General features: G+C 40.3%; 1 long non-coding RNA gene across 1 annotated transcript in view; it reads right to left on the bottom strand.

The window, feature by feature from the left end:
• LOC308143383 overlaps window positions 1-19468 on the bottom strand; it is a 39738-nt gene extending 20270 nt beyond the window's left edge. The window contains exon 1 of the long non-coding RNA XR_013937019.1: window positions 19276-19468. This is a non-coding gene — a long non-coding RNA (uncharacterized lncRNA). The remainder of the gene's footprint in view (window positions 1-19275) is intronic.
• Window positions 19469-23285: the final 3817 nt, after the last annotated feature.

The raw sequence follows: 23285 nt of genomic DNA, 5'->3' as shown, positions 1-23285 counted from the left end.
GAAGGCAAAATCCCTGTACTTACAGCAATTAGCCCAGAGTTTTGTCCGCTTGTTTCTCTTTGTTGCACTGACATGCTAAAACAATCAGAGAGAACCAGGTAGCATCATTACAGGCAATGACAAAAACAATGTCTGACAAGTTCTGTGGGAAGACAACTTAACTTGGTGCTAAATTTAACCAGGGAGAACACTCGGCTGTAAGTAAATGCAAAAACAAATCTGAGCGCTGAAAAACACAAAGATTTTTGACTGGGTTTGGAGCAATGCATTAGAATGCTGTAAACATTGTTATGATTATAATAAGTCATTTATTTAGATTCAAACAGTTTCAGTAGGTCGGACAATGAATGATCAGATTTTAATGATATCTTAAATATTTCACATAAAATCTATTCATGCTTTCACGCCGATGTTAGTCCGCCAGGCCACTGGTAAATAGTCGAGGTCAAGCATACAGTAGAAGATGAAAAGAAAGACAGATAGATGGACGAATTGACTATTCATAACACTAACTGCAGTTACATTAAAATCCATCATTATCTGATTTTTATCTATCCGATTGCTCATGTTAACAGAAAAATGTGACATGGTTTATGTGACACGGTTTATCAGATAACAGTGGGTATTCAATTATGAGAAATTGGATTAGAACACTAACATTTCACCTCATACTTCAATACCTTTGTGCACATATACCCGTTTACCCAATTTAGTTTGATGTTTTACACTGCATCTATGAAGAAGAAAAAAAACCACGGAAGGTGACAGTCACAATGTGAGTGGAAGACCAGACAAAACAAGTAGCTGTGGAAAGTCAACACAATAAAGCTGACTTTGACTTTGACAAAGCAACTTTTGGAATGAAGAAGGCACATACTTCTTGATTAACTGAAGAGGTCGCCACGTTCAAGGCGACAAGGTCAGGTGTTTCGAAAATAGTCTGAGTCATATGTCGCAACATACTTACAAGCTCTAAAAGATGTCTGATAATGGAAAAAAATAATGCAAACCATCTGTCCATTGTATACAACTTTATTGAATTTAGGGTCACGGGCAAGGGCTAATGTTAGCTGGGAGCTAATCCGAGCCAACTATGGCTGAAGACGGGGTACGCTGGAGAGGTCGTCTGTCCATCGCAATAAATCAGGGTTTTTCACTCATCTCATTTCTGAAGTGCACATAAACATGTCAGATCTGAGCAATAATATGTTATCGCTGCCGGTGATCACGTTTCAAACGTAGGGACAATGTACTAATGTATGGTAAGCAGTTGCTTTCAATCACACACAAAAGCGAGGTTTGTATTGATTAGGCCTCTCCAGCTGAGAGCCAAATGGCTACAAGGCCATTGGTCAGGAGACACTAAAGCAGATTGACATGTGCATGTTTGATGGTCGTGAGAAACGGCGTGCAGTGGTTACTGGGTAATCGCTGCAATAAGGGGAAGGGAGGGAAGGAGGTCAAGGCGAGAGACAGACAGCCCTGTGACACTTTGACAGATGTGAGGCTCTGCACCTCCCAAAGCAGCACAACAGAGAAAAAAAGCCTTTGAATAAGAGGCCTACTGCTAAGCTCTCTGTGCAGTGCCCTCCGTGCCACAGCTCCAAACCAAAGAAAGGGTCAGGCCGTTGCTTGACTACAGGCATCTGGGGTTTTGCCTGGCAGGACAATACAATTAAATGTGGGGGCTGGATCTTCTGGAGATTTGCCTCTCCCACACATTTTTCACAAATTGTATTGCTTAACTTAGGTCTTCACCAGTATGCTCTCAAACTTTCTTCATTTCACATCGTCCTCACTCCACCTGTGTGGCATATCTTTGGTGTCTTGCTGCTATGATCCATAATGTCCCCTTGAGTTGAAACATTTCCATAAATCCCAATCCTTTTCTGGCTGGCACTAAGCTGAAAGGAGCACCTCTGGTCCATTAAGACATTGTTAAGTACAAAGTACTAACTGTCTGGACCACAAACCAAAGGGCATTTATTTGCAGAGCCATAAACATTTTGAAGGAAGAAGACCCGAACTTCCTCTTTGGTGTATTTAAGGTAGTGTCAAACGCCTGTCTGAATAATCCTCCACTTTTTATTGTATATGTACAACACTCAATGTTGAAATTGGGTTAACATTTTAATCTATTTGCAAGATGCAAAGGTTTCTGGCCTACAAGTCACACTTTTGCTTTTCGTTGTTGAACTGGTCATCTGACTTGTAGAAAATATACCAGTACAGCAGAAACTTTGGTCCACCCATCCATCCATCAAAAAATTTAAGTAAAAATATATTTTCATGATGCATCTTTGGATAAATATAACCTATACCAAGGTGCATTTTATAGTCTGAAATATCCAGTAGGTCAATGTGGTAATAGTAGTACAATAACCAAACATAATTTTTCCCCCAAACGGGACTGGCACATCAGAGATGGGATGAAAGGATGCAAACTTCTACCAAACATCAAAAGCTGAAGCCCGAATGTATCTACTCGGGAAGCTTCCAAAGCAACACAACACATATTCACATTCACAAAGCACATTCAATGTGGAGCTGCTAGCATTTCTTTCAGTTCCCTCTTTAGCACAGAAATCACGCAGCACTGCAGCAAAGGCAACTCATTATTACACCGGCTTTGCTTTCAAACCAAACAAAGCAGCCATATTTCCACTTCAATGTATGATTTTAAATAGCATTCCAGCTTTCAAGCATCACAGACACGACATATAACCAAACAATGTTTGTTCTACAAAGCCAGCGCTCCCTTCAAGATGTCAACTCATCTTTGCGATTTCCTCTACGGTCACTTAAAAACAACTATAATGCCGTTTTTGCACTTTTAACACAGAATGCCAAGACAATCTAACAATACAACAGCCCCCCCCCCGATTGGATGAATTCACTATGACTTCACACGGCTTGAACACTACAGTGGCCTGGGCGAGTTCCCCATGGTGGTGACCGATGCCACATTCTCACAGATCGTTGGTGCTTCGTTTCACGAATGAACCACCATAACACAGGTGGGCGGTGTAATTGCAAAGTGACGCAATTACACTGGGTACTTGCGCTGATGACTTCATTGTTAAATATGTTTCTTTCTGTACTTCAGAAACCTTTTAACAGATCTAATGGATGGTAAATAATTTACTTTTCCCAACATTTCTGTGGCTGAGAATAAGTGAAAGCCTAAGAAAGTTGAACTGCAGCAGTGGAGCCATCAATCATTGCTTGAGCATGTTGCCTCACTCTAATAAGTTGCATTCATTCATTCAAAGGCGACACATTTTCACGGACCCCAGTGCCACATAAAACCTGGCTCCATATTGGCTTCAAGGGCAACTTTACTTTCGGTCAGAAGTGAGATTGTTACGTGTAACGTTTTACCACATATTCTCCAAATTATATTTTAAATGAATGCCACTTGCGAGAAGAAAACCAGCAGTAACTTGGCATGTTAAAGAGTGCTTTATCAAAGACATAGTTTGAGCGGATTACAAAAGTCTCCTGCTTTTAATACCTCAAAGTATCTCGGACTGAAACTTGATGAGCAAGAATAAGATGAAAGCTTCAAATGTTAAGATGTAATTTCCTGGAAGACAACTGTGGCATATTATCTAGTCGTTACACTACTTTTGTAGTCCACCGAAAGAAAACAGACCAATCAGCGGGGGAAATAAACTGTAACTGAGTCTTTACAAAAGTACTATCAGAAAATGAAACTTTGCCAACATGAAGGGAAACACAGATTGTATTGTTCCCAAGTAAGGGAAAACAATGCTTACTGTTAAGAATTACTTCTCCCCTGAACACAGGCTGAAGCTTTATCAATTAAATAAATATTTTTTTATTTAAAAAAAATAAAAAAATAAAAAATTAGGAACTTGCCTTCTAATTGCAGTTGTTGGAATCCTGCATTATCATTTTCCTCTGAGGTTTCCGACAACACAACAACTGTGTTGCCATGGCAACACAGTGCCCAGAGCGTGATGTTGCTCCTGCAGTTTCATGATTTGACAATCTCAGTTCGCCTCTCACTGCACGTGATCCGTGTGTTCAGTGTCAAATCTGTCCCCTGACCTGCACCCTAATCCCGAGGCAACTCCGCTGAGCGCAGGTGGACACATCAGTCAGCTTGGCTGGCACTACTTCACCCATCGGCTAAACAATGCAGCACAGCTGGGTCCATCTGAAATTATGTAACCCAGCACCACCCCCACAGGCCTTGTTCACACCACTAACACCCCCCCCCCCCTTTCCCCCCCAACCAGCGTGCACAAACACACACACACACACACACACACTTCCCTCCAGGGCACCGTGGGCTATTTGGAGGAAAAGGTGAATGGCAGGAAAAGAATGTTCCGGCACTGACACTGCTTGTGCAGGTATTCTTGGAGGATCCACTGTACTGAATTGGTAAAAAATAAAGTACCTGCATGGAACAGAACACTGTCCAGGAACAACGTGACACAAGCAGCTCGTTCTGTTCAGTTACCTTCCCTACTATTTTTGCTTTTCTCATCCACCTCAAGCTGAATAAAATGTAAGGCTGCTTGTTATTATGTGGTACTAGATACACTTGTCAGCCATAACATTGCGTAATTCGGAAACCGAAAACAGCCGTGACCGAGAGAGGCCTGGACTCCACTACAGCTCTGAAGATGTGCTGTGGTTTCAAGAACTAAAAAAAATGCTAAATGCTGGCAGCATACCCTTTATTTCCTATAAGCCGCGAACTGAGGCCTCCATGGAACACATTTGTTTGTCAGGAATTGCTGTGCGCATGACTAGTCAGCTAACGATTAAATGTCCGTCCCCCAACTCGTCAGGACCAGAAGTATTGGTTGTCCATGGGCAAGCTACTGTTCAGCTGTTATTCATTGTGATTGATAAATGCAATGCACATATTTAAATAGCTCTTAATACACACAATATTTGTTTGCATTGATTCAATTCTTATATTTAACTGTGGTAAATGTGAACTTGTCAAGGTCCTTGTATTTAGTCTATTCCACGAGTCTCAATTTCAGTTTAATTGACAGCGAAATCAGTCGGCAGAAATTCTCCTACTCCATGACATCCCACAGATCCACGCAGGTGATATGAAAGAAAATAGAAATTTATCAGAACATTTTCTTCCGTTGCTCTGTGGTTCAATTCAGTTGCTCACATGCCCGTTGTTGGGCCTTCTGGTGGTGAGCAGGTGTGAGCATGCAGCTATAGAGGCTGATATGCAATGAACGGTCATGTACAGAGTATTCCGACACCTTTCTATCGAACCTCTGTATCCATGTGCATCAATGCAGTGTATCTGCTGAATCAATAAGCCAGTGTTTTGTCCATCAACGAGCGTCTGCTTGCCCATGGCCCGGTCACAGACTCTCTGCTCATTCTTCCTTGGACCACATCTGTTAAATATTACCATTGCAGACCATGGACTCCAACACAAGTGTGACAGTTGAGGTGATGCTCTGGCCCAGTCGTCTACTGGTTACAATTTAGCTGATGTCAAAGTTGCTTAAATTCTTATCACTTTCTTTTATGTCCCCTTTCCAACACACTAACCTTGAGAACAAATGTATCCCTTGTTGCCTCAAATGCACCCATCCATAGAGCCTCAGATAACTAGACGATCACCAATATTCACTTCACTAGTCAATGGTCAAACCGTTACGAGCAGACAGATTATGTGCCACTTTAAATTGCTTAATTACTGGTAGGTGATTTGATTCTAGTGATGTATCCATCAGTGATCCTGCCTTCACTTCTTGGAAACAACATTTTGTTACTAAGCAATACTTGCCAAAAGTGGAAATGCACCCGTTGCCTGGCAACATTAGCTTATTGAATCTCATATCAGGAAGAAAAGAGAACCACTAGCGCTTTGAGCAACAGCCCTCTAGATGCGCGTTTTGTTTTGTTTTTTTTATCTTTTTCTCTCATCTCAGGGACAGGCTGTGATGTCCAACTACAATCACGCTATTTAAAGCATTTGATAGTGAACTAGATTTTTACCGCCAACTTCATGCACACGGGGCTTTGAAAATGAAGCTTTGAGGCGACAAGATTGCCTAACAGGTTAGTTATCACAGATCAATGGCTATTTTGTGAAGATCTGGTCATAAATACACATAAACTGCAATTTCAACCAGAGGTGACACTTGTGTCGACATGTCAGTTATACTAACATATATATATATATATATATATATATATATATATATATATATATATACACACACACACACACACCCATTCTTCTTGTCTGTGGCAGTTTGTGCAGTTATCTCTATCTAATACTAATCATGTTTTTCCACAATCAATTTCCTCCTTTTATATAACTAAACAGTTTCATTTAATTTTGCACCTTAGGGAATTTAACAATTAAAACACTACAGAAAAACAAATCCAGCTTTACCGATTACTGCTCTGTACCGACAGAAGTGCTATTTTCAGAGAGGACGAACACGGCTCCACAAATGCCAATAAATCTTGAACATCCCGTTTTGAACTGTTCTTATTTCATATAAAATAAAAACTCATCAGCCTTCAGTTGAATGGCTTTACTACCCAACTTGCCTACTATTACCTGAAAGTCCCAGTATGCCAGTAAACAATCCTCACCACACAATAGATAATGAAAAACACTGGCTTTCACGTCCACAAGCCACTGATGAAGAGCTGTGCCTCAAAGCTAGTGAGACCCAGCAGAGGTATTAGCTCGAAGTTGTGAGAATGGCAATAGAAGGAAATAAAGTGTGTTGTGCTAAATCGCCACCAATGACCATTTAAAGCACTTTAACAACATGGAGCACAGCTTTCAATATGAGTGACTGGCTAACAAGGCAGCATTCATTTATGATGACAGGGAGATTGAGTGGCGACAGGAGGGGAGCAGAACTGGGAAGGTTGCCGCGGCCCAAGTAGTCTCTTAAAAGGCAGAACAAATCTGACAAGTGTTCTTCAAAGGAAAGAAAAGGCTGGCTTGAAAAAAAAAAAAACAAGAGACAAATATTAAGCAGCATGAAAGTGACTATTTCAGAACAGGGTTAATTGTTTTGAACTTGCAAGATGCAAATAATTGTATAACTCAATCATGTGGTGCAGGGAATAATTCGCATTGAATCAACTTTATTCCTGGGATGCCACGCTTGTATCCACATGAGATCAAGCTTGCGCGATCCCAGCAACATGAGCGCGACTTTATATTAGCGGTAAGTATCTCACCACCTGTAATGAGCAAAGGAACCTTTAGTTTCTTTCTTACAAAATGGAGTTCATTTACAATCACTACTTTTTAATACTACCAAAACATGATTTATAATTTTAATGAACCTCTCTCCCTGCCCTGTTAAAGGGGATTTTTTTTTCCTTCCCACCTTCAATTTTGCTTGCTCATTTGGAATTGTTGGGTTGACGATCGAAATGACAATCAAATAGGTGTGAGCAACACTGCTGACCGTGGTCTCTGCCGGTGCTTTTGTTTGCTGCATCTATTGACTTCTACTTCTAACTTTAAATGTTGACAATCGGGTGACACTGCACTTTCCAGTACAGCGAGATATTGGCACGGAGTTCTGCAAACAGTTGAAATCCCAAGGCTGTACATGATGGGAACAAACTACCTCCAAGACGAAAATCCTCACCTCTACAGACGAGGGTTTATCAGAGACTTCCTCCCACTTTAGGGGTTCAGAAGATGGAACACCCTGCCAGCGGTCCTTACCTCAACCCTTGTGAGCACTTGTGGGATTAGCTTGGGAGTGCTATTCGTGCCAGAGAGACGAAGACAACCACGTTGGCCGATTACCGACAAATACTGGCTTAAGTATCGGACGCCGTCCAACAGCAGGGCAGGTTACCACCATGACACCAGGAGGGAGGGAGGGAGGGAGGGAAGGGCAGGCTGTTGTGGCTGTGTATGGCTTGCTATTCTACAAATTAATGTTACTTACAAATGTAGTCAAGCTTTACAATATACAAGATGTACAAGATTTATTAACAAATAGCACTGTTACAACAAAGGAATCATCTACCAAAACAGAAATGTTTTGTTGAGTGCTTTATATTAAAACCTCTATTTGAGCAGTTGTTGTGTCACCACCAGCACAAACAATTAAAAATTAAAATGGAGAAAGAAAAAATAAATAAATCAGGAAATAGTTACAGATCTTCTCCTTTATCAAATATATTATATGTTAAAAAAAAAAAAAAGTCTGTACAAGTCAAGGTAAACGTCAGGGTATGTAAATTCATTTTTTTTTTATGTTATGTATTTCAATGCATTATTTTCTCAAATTGCACCTTAATACAAGCCGTATTCCAGCCATTCAGATACAATAATTATCCAACATCTGCATTTAGTTCCAGAGACTCACCAGCACCATTGAACTTTCGCTCGCAACTTGTAACGGGTCACCGAGGTTAGGAGCGTATTCACTGGCTGACACCAGGAACAAAGCCCATCGCAGTTGGTTTCTCTGCAGCAACGCACCCCTTTGTGTGCAGCCCAACGCTCCTAATCCTGCTTGTCAAATAATCATTAACCAGTTCAGCCCTCAGTAAATATTTTCAGAACCTTTGTAAATGAGAAGGTAAATACACATACCAGTGACACAACACCAAAGCACATATAGAGTGTAAAAAGAAAAAGGAAAAAAAAAAAAAAAAACTGGGTGGTTGGGTGGTGCGGCCCACGGATTTCATCATTTATGGCATGCTGAGTTTAGACGAACGGTGATGTCATCCCTATTGTGTCCACACACAGCATTGTCGCACATTCCTCTGCATGCCATTGTAAACTGGTGGCCCCGCTCAAAACCCTACTGGAATAAACCGAGCAAGCACAGAAAGGCGGCGCACAGAAGGCTTCCTTCCCAGACAACGCAACAAGTCTGAAATCTATTAGAGCACAAAGAACGTAGTCTGCTCGCAAGGCCAACACTTCACAAGCCAAAACAGTCCCCCTTCCTGGATGAGCAGAGAAGGAGCACGGTGGTTGGACTGAACACCACAGATCATGACAAACTACTTTCCTGTTTTGGTTTCTGCTTCCTCCACCTGCAGGCCACATGTCGGGAGTCCTGGGCACTGCACCCCATTTCTCTAGATTAGAGGCAAATTGTCAACAAGACCACTCAGCCCAGTCCTCATGACTTCGTTCATGGCGGTCTATGGAAACAGGTGGTGGAACAAATGAGTCCCAAAAAAAAAAAAAAAACTGTAAAAGAGTAAAAAAAAAAAAAAAAGTTGGCTGTATTCTCAACCTGCAAGCGGTACACGGGCTATATTTCAAATCAATAATTAGCAAGATTGCACAATGCGGCAATGCAAGATTGATCAATTTAAATGGCCGTTTGAAAAAAATAAAAATAATAATAATTGTATCAAAAAATAGTCATTGTGCAGCAGCCAGGAACCTAACTGCAACAAAAAGACAACAACATTCAGTTCCCAACAAGTGACAGTGAGGAATTCACCCCTCTCAGCATTATCCCTGGCTTTGTACATGGATCTGCAAAGCAGGAACACTGCAGAGGGGTTCAGCCAAAAGCTGCTTCTGCTGCTGCTTTCAGTAAATCAAGATGGATTTGTGTATTTACCACAGCGAGCACAATCGAGGACCTCTTTGGAGAGCACAAACTCAAACAAGATGTCTTTCATTAGGAGGATCTTTCTTCCATGGCCCACTGAGCACTGGTGCTTCATTCAACGGCTCTTGTGAAGATAAAGGCGTTTCAGAACATACATGCACGTTTATTTTGTCTTTGCAATGCGCACAAAGCTGCTGCTTGTGTTGGAACGTTTTCAAATCTCTAATTCGACTCTCACTGTGTCTTGTGACACTTTCGTACGATCTGTAACGTTTATTGTTGGATGAGACAGCGAGCCCCATCTGATGGCGGTGAAGCAAAGAGTCTGTGTCAATCCAAAGGTGGTGCAGCAGTTGTCCTCTCAGAGCTTGGCCAAGCAAATCAAGGACAAGATTTTTTTTACACCACGTTTGGCCTCTGCCAGTTGATATTTTATCATTCAGCACGTACGGCACCTTCAATAGGTTTGATAGTCTTGGTATTCAGGAATAAACATTTTATAACCTGTTCCATCTGGATCAAGGCGTTTCCATTTCCATGGACAAACACAGCATAAGAGTTTATTTCAAACTAAATATTTATCGAGCAACATGGGCAACTACTGGTTCCCATCAAGCAAAGAGGGGCCAAGTATGCATTCAGAACAACAATCACTCTTAACAAACTTGAACTCAGGCTGCTATTGAAATGATTCATGTACAACGCACTGGCAAATTAGCTTTTTAATCCCAGATGAATCATACATTTCCTAATAAAAAATATTAAATGTCATAAGGAACCAAGCCCAGAGATGTTTTCAAAGGGATTTGCACCATTTATCGAGTTTACAATTAATTTACCAAGTGACAAAACTTCAACATGTCCATGTTTTTGTATTTTTTAAGTATTCTTAAGAAGGAAAGTATACAATGGATTTATTTAAAAAAAAAAAAAAAAAAACTGAACAAGCACAAATATGTCATTAATGTTCAGAATGCATGTTCCTCTTGTCTCATAGCCACGGTATCTCCTAAATCAAACCATGTTTCTGGGATTAGAAAAAAAAAAAAAGAAGAAACCATCCATGATCCCAACATAACCAAACTTAAGTGACCAACATAACCACAAGACTATCTGTTTGATTATTACAGACTCAGTGGTGCATTACAGCCAAGAAAGGGAACTCAAACTGACAGTGAAATCACAGTCTTGTCAATCACGGCACACTTAATGAATCAATTTCAAGGCTGGGAAGCAGCTCTAAAGGCTTGTTGACTTTAAAGCCAGACTTCTTTTTTTTTTTTCTCTCTGAACCACATCCCCACGATGTGGCAGATCTGCAGCGTGTGGTACAACAGGGAAAAAAAAGAAAAGAAAAAAAAAACACTTGTCATGTTCACCACATAAATATCATCAGCTGGTTATAATGCCAACAGGTGGTTTGACTAAAAAGAGTTCCTTTTGATCATCCTGCTGTGCTGAACAATGATCAGGACACGTCTTCTTTTATTCCCGCACCTCTGCTCCCCATGTCTGTGCAGCAGCTTCTCTGCAACGCTGCATATGAAACACATGGCTATGCCAATGAGCCAGACTAATCGTTACCAGAGAGGAAGAAATCAAACCTCCACAACAGATTCTTCTTCAGACTAATATGTATCATCAATACATTAGTTCAAGGTGAAAAAAAAATGTTGTGCTTTCTTGCTCATTTTTCCACTGATGACAGCAATAGAACAGCCTCATTGGTTAGCAGCCGACAATTATTTCACGTAAATGAATCAGACATAAAATCAAGTTCATGCCACAACAATTTAACAATAGCATTTAATTAATTAAAAAAAAAAGGGGGGGGGGGGGGGGGCGAGGCTCCTCAGGACAAGTCAAATATTCCAGGATGATGTGTCTGACAAAAGATTAAATAAACTTAAGTATATAAAATGCTTCAGAAGAAATGTTAGTCATTGTAAAATGATTCCACATCTTTCAGATTGGTGCAACCAACCTACCAAATCTAATCTTTAAACCTTTATTGGACTCATCATGTCTTTAGTTTTGAAATACTAATGCTTTACCCATTAAAGGTATTTTTTTGTATATTGTGCATTTTTGTTGTCAACAAATAGCAGGAATGATGCACAATACTAAGGCTTGTGACACAGAAACAGCAACAGGTATTAATCTTATACTTATAACCAGCCTCTTGCTTGTGAAATGCCACATCTAATCAACTGAAAACAATGTTGTTGTTTTTTTCTGTTGATTAATCATATAATAATTTTGTCATTTTACTGTGTTGCTAGGCAACACCAAGGTACACAAGAGAAGGTTGAAAAGCACAGCCATGTTTCCTTAATTATAAAAAAAAAACCAAGAGAGCCATATTTTCACTGATTGTGTTTACTGTGAAGAGTAAATAGTAACGCATTGTGTTCAGGGGAGATAACGTTTCCTCAATTCGTACCCTCTGTCTCGCCCTCTCTTTGACCTGAGACTTGCTTTAAATCTGTTTACACCCAGGGTTTCATCCACAGCTGTCCAGTATTCTGCTGCCAGCTTTATCACTGGGCAAAATATTTTATATCCTCCAGTTGTCTCTCTTATTGGTTCACTTGGACGAGACTCATCTAAATAAATGTAAACACGTCTATACTTGGTATATAAATGACTAATAGGGAAAGCTTCCACTTTTATGTTATTATGGGTCACACTAATAACATTGTATTAAACTGTTGCATGCAATAGTAACAGTTCAAGATTGTCACTGTAATTATTCGAGCAATTTTAAAGTGTCACAAAAGTACAGTAAAATGTTTTACTGCCAACCAAGTATACAATCCAGCTCATGTATACAAATCCTTGCCTTGAAAATAATAATTAAAAAATTTGTGTTTATTACATAATGATCAATTAAATATCAAACATGAATGGCCTCAAAACTGCAAAAATACGTTTTGTTATCCAAGAATATGATTCTGTAGCCTAAAGCATATGATTGATGAAAACACAAGTCAATTCAAACTCTTTATATTGGACAAATGTGTAGAAACCTGCAGGATAATTGCATCAGTGCACAACGACAGTGGTCAACACTTCAGAAAGACGATATCACTACATGTAATAATTTATTTCATTTTTATTTCCATAATCCAGAGAGTTGCACCCAGGTCTGTTACTGTTGCTCTGGGAGTTAAGCACTTAGCATATGGCGAGGTATAAATTATAATTTGACATTTTCTATATGCATATATCTTCAATTATGACACCGTTATCATTACTAACATTAGGGCATAACCAATTAGCTTTGGCGTTTCAATTAATAGGACTGGCCTAATTGATACACAGCTGACAAATTAATGCGGTCAGTATAAAGCACTGCAGCACAAACTCGATCTTACAAATCAGTTTGCTGACGATGCCTCATTAAACAGCAAAACAGCAAACTCGGATCACGAAGATTCAAGGGGTGGACATAATTACAAGTACAGACATAATTAGACAAACTCAAACCTTTGACCTCAAGATATGGTCACATTGATGGAGATCAAGCATTGGTTGAAAATGATCAAATCTACAAGTGTTTATAACCATGACAGGATGAACATTTCAAATCAACTCAAGACGGACAACTACAATATTCTGAGTAATGAAATAGCAACGTCATTTCCTGACACAATCATAACTTTCATGAATTTAAAGTTGCAGGTGTTTGCACATGGACAAACATTTTCTAAAAATGTCAAAAGAATTACAGCAGGGATTTGCAAATCCAACTGGGTCAGAACAGCATTTCTATCACTAATCACCAATATAAGCAACATCCTTTATGTCATCCAATCATAACACACTTGGAGACCCTGCATAGAAACAGACGGTAGGAAAGCTGGTAGGAATTTCTGCATCACTCCCACCTACTTTGAGAAGCAGATTTACAGTTTAAGTGCTCAGCAGCACTCCAGCAATTTCATGATAGAGGCAGAGAGTCATTTGGATCGAGGATGTCTCAACCAAACTGGTAAAAACCAGCACTACAGTTTTGACGGCCCTTAAATAAGTTTAAACTGAAGTCGTGGTTTGTTTCCACAAACCTTAATTGCATCATTACAACACGGACTACTAACCAGGATCGTCTTCACAGAGCCAGTGAATTCACACCAATTATTGTTCGCTGGAAAAAAAGGGTTTGAGACACTCTGATGAGGAAAACCAAATGATGCTGCACTCTACGCAGGCGGGGAGATCCTAATGTGATTCATCCTAAGCTTCAGCAGATTATTTCAAGGTACAACCTGGACAAGCCGCAAGTTCATCACAGGGCAAACCGAGAGACAGACACACGTTCATATCCATGGATAATTTAAAAAGACACAAAATGGTATCAATCACATGTTTTTAAACCGTACCCAGAAAAAAAAAAAAAAAAAAAAAACACAAGCACCAAGCCCAGACTTGATTGGGGGATATCCTCGCCATGAGAGCAGAGTGCCAACCACTACACCACTGTGTGGCCCCATAAACATGCGATAAAAGTTATCACTGTGTGATTCCAAGATGACTGAGGTGGAGCTAACCAAGTTGTTTCAGAAGAGATTTTGAGTCAGGAAAGCAGGGGAAAAAAAAGTCCTTGCTGATGCTGGCCAGAGTCCACACAGGCTTGTGTTGTACAAAAGATCCGCATGAAAATGGCTGCTCATTTATGTAAAGTGATCAGTTTTAGTCTTCAACTATCCACCGTGCCTCGCTATAACAATTGTGTATTTTGTATTTGAGCATCATTCCCATAATAACTCGCTCGCTTGCTCAGGGCTCTCCATCTGTACAGTATATTCCTTCTGCGCGGATTAGCCTGCCTTGTCATTGTTTCATCATGTTTTCATACACTTTTTTTTTTTTTTTTGTTCATCTCTCACAAATGAAAATCTGAAGCTTTTTTTCTTCCTTCTTCAAAATAATCCACACTGTTTTCATGAGCTATAATCCACTCACGTTTCTAATTAAGACGTAATTTAACTCGACAGATGAGGAGATGCTGAAAGAGAAACTGATCCGGTACAAGAATAATGTAGCTTTTAAACATGCTCACCTCAGGTAGAAATCCCTAAACCAAACCGCTTCCTCCCATGACCTCTTTTTCATTCACTGGCTGTTTTGAAAGGCCCTGACAAAGCCTCGACAAGGTTCTCACATTGATCCTCTGCAAAAGACCACAGATCAAAGGCGATATGGTATTTCACATATCAGAGAAAACACCGCGAGGGCTTGTTTGTTGAGCGAAAACAAAATGCTGGCTCGTCCTTCAAATGCGTCAAAACCACACATACTTAACGCTTTACAGAATCACTCACGTCTTCAGGGGGATTAAGTTCACCATTTAAAACACTGTAGCAACAATCAAAAAGTGTTTGTTTGTGTACTAATCAACTGTTGAAATGATGTGTCAAGTAACCGGATAGTGAATCTCAGATTTGTTTAATAACGTCTGTTCTGTTATCTGGTTATGTAATTGGCATGGTGTTTAAAGTTTGTGGTATGAAATAAAGAGAGGGTAAATACTCTACTTAAACAAATGTGTTTTCTCTAAACATGCTGCTAATACTAAAGGTAAATAAAAGCATTTAAATCCAAGGGTAGCCAAAGTGACGGGTCAGGGTATGCGTACACATATTAAACTTGATGACAGATTTAGGGTTTTCCAAAATACAAAAATAAATAAATAAATAAAACATTGATTACATTTTCTTTTAGTGAAAGCCAAGGACATCGACTACCATGCTTTCATAATAAGCTCTGCTGTGCAAGCTTTCTTTATGTTTATCATATTCAGGGTGAAATGGCCTTGAACTTAAAAGGTTTCACAATTTTAGTGTTGTTCATAAAGGATGAAGATGCATCATGTATTTAAACACAATGGTGACAATAGCAGATTAGTCAACATTAAAAAAAACAGCTTTCCCATCATGGTACATAGAATGCATACGCCACAATGACAATGATTAGATAAGTACTTTTCGCCGCTTAATTCCGTGATGTGTACGTTTTGTCCCCCAGTGCTCTTCCCGTCACAAAATAAGCAGTCGGAGGGGTTATGGGCCGTGCTCAGGGACGCATATCTGATAATGAGAATGAATTGGATGACAATTGGCACTTAAAGTAGGAGTGATAATTAACATTGGATGATTGTGTGATCTCAATGTTCACAAGTTTTTTTTTTGCTTCACAGTCACTAACTAACCCATTACCCAATTTCACAAAAGCGAAATTACATTTAGACATATGAAAATTTTAAATGTTAATGAAAAACAGCAGGTAAGACATTTACTGAAACTTCTTATAAAGGTGGCCCTATTTAAACCCCATGTAAAACTAATTAATTTAGTAGATTTAAGATGTTATGTCAGCCCGCTCAGAGAAAAGGCACCAAGAGTGTTCATTTCTGAAGAAACTAGAATTCCAGCCTCTCGAAATGAAAACATGTACAAATCACTTAAAGGTTACATTTATTGTACTTGTCAAGTTCTCTTTAGAAAAAAAAAAGAAGCTATTTTTAGCAATTCATAAACAACCCACAAGCCGTATCATGAGAGAGAGGATACAACACCTCAACATCATAATCACCCTTTAATGGCTGGATGCAGGATAGGAAGTACCACTTCCTTTAATTCGTTATGTGGCGAATTCAAAACTGCACATGATGTTAAACGCTGACTGGTCAGAATAAAGACGTCGTTAGATGAATGACTTGAGAACCACAACAAAAAGTCACCAGTCAGGTTTACGCAACTATTCAGTCCTGACAAAGATTCCAGTGCACCTTTCCTGCCTTGTAACTGTGGCAATAAACATCTATTATACGTTCCTCACCATCATTAGAACTACTCTTTGTTCCGTCAACTGCCAAACCGAAAGAAAATTCTATTAAAAAAAGGGATTAACTGTATTTTAACAGGTCTGACATTCTGTCCACAACTGCACCAAAATGTACAGTCAATTGATGAGGTGGGACATCAATCTGAAGTGATTCATCTTGGCCTGCAATAGATCACTCGTAAAATCAGGTAACTGTAAAAATCTGAAGCATTTGAAACAGAAAGCCTCTTCCAAGTTGCCTACACCGGATTAACATTGATTTTCCATGGTCAAGCACTTTTATTAAATAATTCTACCACATGGTGTCATCTATTCAATGGTAAATGGTTTTTGGGGTTTTTCTCCATTATTTCTCAAGAGACAACCGACCCAAAGACTTTAAACAGAGAGAACTTGCATTCTAATCTCCAGCAAGCGAGGAGATAAGACAGAAAGGAAGGGAGAGAAAAAAACCTTAACAGAGAGGAAGAGCGAGAGTGAAAGCAGCAGCAAGTACTCTAAATTGGATTCAATGCAGGAAAGATTTGCATGGCTCTTCCAAAAGGATGACATGCAAATTTTGGGGGAAAGGGAGGAAATAACGAGATTGAGAGATAAGGTGACGGATGTGGATCGAAATAATGAGAATGTCAGAGTCCTGGAATACCTTTTATCACCAGGGGAAGAAAAAAAACTCTGATAGAAAAGACCCAAGGAGAAGAGAACCATGGGTGGGGAGTGAAGAAGAAATGAGATAGAAGCCAGACGGGGAGGATCAGGGGGGCACATTGAAGGTTATTAACAATACCTGCTTTGGTCAGTCATGTATTGCTTGTAGATAATGAAGAGTAAACTGGCCAGTGATGAGACTGAAATATCCTCTTTCCTGACTTTGCACTTGCCAAATTTCTCTCCATACACACTGCCAAAAAGCCCGACTGTCTCATTTTGGTTTCGGCTACACACTGAAGGTTTTTTCCTTTTTTGAAAGACGCAACCACATCCTTTTTGCAGTGCATTTAAAAACAAATTCGAGTTGGAAGATTTCCTGTGCAAAGCACTGAACTCCCTGTGAAATGGTTTGGAACCCCAAAAGAAATCACCAACTGAGCGCGCAGTGAAGAGAGCAGACGGCTTGTTTGAAGACGAGGTTCAGACACTTCAAACTGCTTAATCCAGGAACATCTAGGAACGTTTCAGAGGCTCTGCATCCCAACATCCTGCCATACATTTCAAAAGCTCATCATCAACCCTGACGTTTATCTTCCCCTTTCCTTTTTTTTTTTTCCTTCAACCCCCCCCCCCTTTTTTTTTTTTTTAAATCAGCAGCTACATGTGTGACAAAACATGTGCGCTTCCGCCTACGCACTCAATTTCAATAGGCTACTTAATACACAGCCTCCAGATCTGTGCAGCCTTGGCATTCACAGGCACCTGAGAGGGAGGGCTGATGGCATGAGATGCTCCAGTGCTATAACATCAGTTCAGTTGTATGTTTTTATTTTTTTTTTTTTTTTGGGGGGGGGGTGCATGCAACCAAAGCAGGTCCAATGCAGTCTTACAAATAAGGGTTAATGGTGTTTTTGATCTTTGAAGCAAGTCTCCTCCAACTCAACTGGAAGCAGGCTGTTTTACTGTCCACTGAAGATGTGTCAAAGGATGAAGAGAGTGTGTGTGTGTGTGTGTGTGTGTGTGTGTGTGTGTGTGTGTGTGTGTGTGTGTGTGTGTGTGTGTGTGTGTGTGTGTGTGTGTGCGCGCGCGCGCCCTGGAGGGCTGAAGCTGGAAGCCTGAGGGCAGACTCCACAGGTGGAGATGGCAGCAACAACAGAGAACAGAGCATCCATAGAGGGGGGCTCCACGAAGACAAATCCCTCCCTGAGTGCCATTAAGAAAAGAGAAAAGCCACAAGAATAAAAAAAAAAACTAAAAAAAAAACTTGAAACTTTCACACAGCCAAACTTTAGCAGGTGTTCAGATTTGCCTGAAGTAAACATCAGTCCAATTTACAAAAAAAAAAACTTCACCACATGTGTGGTTAAATCTTTGGCTGATCAGAGCAGCTTGTGGCATCTTCATCACTTAAATGTAGCACTGTTACATCACTGTTCACATCAGACGGCCATTTTGATTAATGAGCTGCTCTGGACAAGAGCTCTGCAAAGAAATAACTTCACGTTGGCTCCCAGGCAAGCTCCTCGGTGTGCATCGCTCCCGTCGACAAACAGACAAGAAGTGACTGGACATTATTCATTCCCAGAAGGTTCGATTTAAGCCAAGCAAGTTAGTAACTTTTTTTTTTTCTTCCCCTGCAGAAAAATGTAAAAGTGCGAATCAACACCTTGCAGAGGGCTGCAAAAATATTCAAACTCAAATGCATCCCAACAGTCATGACTTGGCACAAATCCAGCACCAGGAAAAGAAGCGGCTCCATCAGAAAGAATGACATTCCTCTGATAAAGAGCGAGATACCGAGGAGATGGACGGGAAAACAATCAGCTGCAGCAAGACGCTCCAATTATGCGGCCGTCAGGCTCGAGACTCGACCAAACAACATTTCGCTTTATCTGATGGCCAAAGATTTCCTGTTTGTGCAGGAGCAACGGTGGATCGAGAGGCACGGCGGTAGTGAAAACATCCAGCCAGCGAACTGAATGAAAGTCCGCGCACAGGCTGCAGGCTGCGGATCAGCCGCACGGCAACCTTACCTGACGGAGCTAAACTTTTCAGTGCAGTTTGTGCGTGTCGCGTTTGATTAATCGATCGCATTTGAAGTGACGATCGGCAGCGAGGACACAAACTAACGGCAATATCGCCCGTGTTGTCAGCGCGAGGAAGCGACGGAGCGGAGAGCCGCACTCACCTTTACACATTTCCACCTTGTCTCCGGTTTAAAGAGAGGAAGAAAACCGAGGCTTTCACCGGCCAGCCGTCGCTATAATGTACAAACACTAAACGATGAACACGTTCACCCGCCGAGGGGAGTTTTTTTTTTTTTTTTTTTTTTTAAATGGACGATCTTCACTCGCGTATCTGTTTTGCCGTCCGTGCACTGAGCCGAGCCGACCGCCTCTCGGTTTGTTCAAATCAGAAGTTCATCCAAAGTTACGGCGGCTCGCTCCGCCCCGCCACGACGATGAGGTCACCGCCTCCACCAACCCCTGTGTGGCAGAATCTCGCGAGACTTACCCGAACGCCTTGTCTATTGTAACTGGAATACTGCGTTGTCTCGCGATATCTTAGAAGTGTACGGGCAGATTGCTGGTGAAAAAAAAGGAGGGGGGGGGGGGTGATGGGGAGCGTTGCTCTGGCAACGGAATCGGAAGGGATATTTTTTTCCTTGAGCAACTGGTGTTTGTGTGGCATGTTTCGTTATTGATGAACACTGATGGATAAAATGTCATTTAATGCACTTTGCGTCCAAGCACAACGATGGCAACAGTATGATTCGACCCATCCTATCCAAGAGGATTAAAATATTTTTGCACAATTACTCTATTCTTTATGCCCAAATATAGTCATGAAGCTTGTACTGTTGTTTTAGGTTGATTTGTTGTTTTTTTTAAATCTTTTGCACATATTTGGGACACGAATCTGTTATTGTATTCTCAAATATGTGGTTGAATCATGATCTGTGTTTCGGACTCTTGTGATCCTTTCAATGCAGAATCTGCATGTTCTCCCTGTTGCTTTTATTGCCCTTGTCAATGAACCTTCATGTTTTTATCCACATGTATTTATATTTATTGGTATGTATGTATGTATGTATGTATTTTACCAACTTTTCACAAAAACAATTGACCGTAATTGAATTGAAAATTTCAGGGATGATTTGTCATCATCCAAGGAGCAATCGATTTGACTTTGAGAGCGATTCAGTCAAAGGTCAAGGTCTACATCACGGAAAGTTACAAAAATGTATTTTTGTCATAATGGGGTCAGTTTTACTCTGATTGATGTCAAACCAACACTAAAATATTTCCGTTTTACGTTCCCTATTCTCTGGTATGCCAGTATCAGAGGATAGGGAAAGTATTTTGATAAAATACAACATGTTTGTATGATGAGAAAAATTATATTCTAACCTTCCTGGCCCCATGTGAAACAGTAAATTGCGCTACTTGTTAAATCATGAATAACCATGATTAACCACACTTTTTTGTTTTTGATTCACGAGCCACACCCAGACCTGATCTCAAAAAGAAACATATCATGTCATGATCAAGACCACATAAAAAAGAAAGTCCATGACATGTATCAGTCTGGAAAGCATTACAAAACCTGTTCTCAGGCATTGGGACTCAACAACAGTGAGAGTCATTATCCACAAATAGAGAAAATTTGGAATAGTGGCGAATCGTCCCACGGGTGGCCTGCCTACCAAAATCACTCCAACGGTGCACCGATGACTCATCCAGGAGGTCACAAAAGACCCCAGAACAACTTCTAAAGAACTGCAGGCATCACTTGGCCCAGTTAGAGTCAGTGTTCCTGATTCAACAATAAGAAAGATACTGGGCAATAATTGCATCCTTGGGAGTGTTTCAAGAAGAAAACCACTGCTGACAGAAAAAAAAGACCACAAAGGTTTGTCTCACATGCACTAGAAATCATCTGATGATCCTAAGACTTTTGGGAAAATATTCTGTTGAGATAAAAATATTTGTTTTGGAAGGTGCACATCCCTACATCTGCATGGAACTGTCAGAACTTTTCATAAAAAGAACATCATACCAACACTCCAGCATATAGGTGGGGCTGCTTTGTTGCCTGGAAGATGGACAGTAATTGATGGAACCATGAATTCTGTTCTCCCCCAGAAAAGTCTGATGGAGAACATCCACATATCAGTTCATGACCTCAAATGCATTTGGGTTATGCAGTAGGACATTGATAAGAAACACACCAGCAGGTCCACCTCTGAAAAGACTTTAATAAAACAAAATTTAGGCTTTGGAGTAGCAGAGTCAAACCTGGACTTTAGTCTGATTGAGATGCTGCGGAGTGACCTTAAACTGTTTGTTTCTGCAAAGAAAAGTAGAACAGAATTCCTCTACAGTGATGTGTAAGACTCACTGGCAGTTATTAGAAAGGCTTGATTGCAGTTGTCATGGTGGTATAACTAGTCATTAGGGTCCGGGTGCAATTACTTTTTCACAAAGGGCCAGGTAGGTTTGGATGTTTTTTTTCCCATATTAAATTCAATCATCATTTAAAAACTGCATTTTGTGTTGACTTGCACTGCATTTGTCTAATACTAAAATTCATGTGTGTGAAACATATGCAAAGTAAAAAAAAAAAAAAAAATCAAGAAAGGGGCAAATACTCTTTCAACGAACTGTGACCGACGCGTATGACCTGTTTTTCCAATGATTGCGCTACTCTCTGAGAGCTTCTCATTTATGGTGCTGTCATTATCAGAAGTAAAGTGACAATAAAGATAATCTACCAGCCTTGACTCCAGGCCAGGCCTTTCTGTGCAACGTTGTATGCCCTTGTGCATGCAAGGGTTTCCTCCCTAAATATGCAACTGAGGTTAATTAAAATGAGTATATGTAGTCATTTGTCCCTGAGCTTTCCTTTTAATGGACTGACACCCGAACCAGAGTTTACCCTGCTTCCACCTACTATTAGCTAGGATGGTGTCCAGCCTCCTGTGATCCGAACATGACAAAGCTGTACAGAAGATGTATAAAGGATGGATGTTAATGAGAGGAATGAATATCCTGTACTGATTCTGAGTCACTGTTGAGTTCCAGGCTTTTTGCCCTCAAGATGACTCCACCTTTCCTGGATGTGAACTGTTGAACTTTGCAATAACAAAAACAGAAAAGTTTAATATAGTCTATTTCAATTGACACGTCTTTGTGTTTGCACAGACTGCTATAAAGTGACACAACAAAGGACAGACCTGCTCTTTTCTCTGTCATCTGTTCAGTGTGGGTGAAGGCATACACATCTAGTGGGAAGTGCACCACTTATGATTAACTTCTGAGTCATTTTTATCTACATGAAAGAAATCTCTCCACGAGCACCATCCATCCATCTTCTATACTTCTTTATCACACTGATCCCAGGTGACTACGAGTGAAGGAGGCAGGGTACAGGCTTGAATGGGATGCCAGTCAATCACAATGCAAACAAACAGACAGTTAAACACATTCACATTGTCATGGTCTATGGCTAATTAAAAATCAAACAAATAATCTTCAAATGCATGTTCTGGGATAGTGGGGCCAATGGATGAAGACTACGCGAACTACTCTAATTCAATTGATTCAAGCATCACCTGCTGTGCAGTCTATCATAAGAAAAGAGTGAAGCACCTCCCACAGACCACAATTCAACTAAATTCAAACAGAATACAAATGAAGGTATCAGAAGTAGATATATCTTTTTTCTTTAGTCAACCTTTCTTTCTTACATGTCACAGCATGATGGCCTCATTATCCACAATGGAACTACTGTGTGCGGTGCAGGTAACTGGTTATGTATCACTGTCATTGAGACACCAGGAGCAGACTGAAAGGTCTGTGAACAGACTCAAACGTGTGAATCAATTAAAGTTTCATTTTCTGACCCTATTATAGTTTTAAAAAAGATTGTATTTTTGAAGAATTTTGTTGAATGTGGTTTTGTCATCATTTGGTGCAAGAAGGAAAAAGACGATTTGCCATGGCACCAGAGATAAGCACACTCTCCAATGTGCCGGGTGTGAAAGTACCACAATATATTAAAGTTTTCATGAAGCCATGTTGGTTCCAAGCATATAGCAATAAACAGTCAAATACACAGTTTCAATGTATGCGCAGGGATGGATTATTGCTTTAATGACATAGCTCATGCTTTGCAAATTTCACCCTCGTGCATTCC

The sequence above is a fragment of the Blennius ocellaris genome, assembly GCF_963422515.1.
Source record: "Blennius ocellaris genome assembly, chromosome: 18".
Classification (NCBI taxonomy): Eukaryota; Metazoa; Chordata; class Actinopteri; order Blenniiformes; family Blenniidae; genus Blennius; species Blennius ocellaris.
The sequence above is the reverse complement of the archived record's forward strand: the minus strand, read 5'-3'. Positions and strand labels throughout refer to the sequence as shown.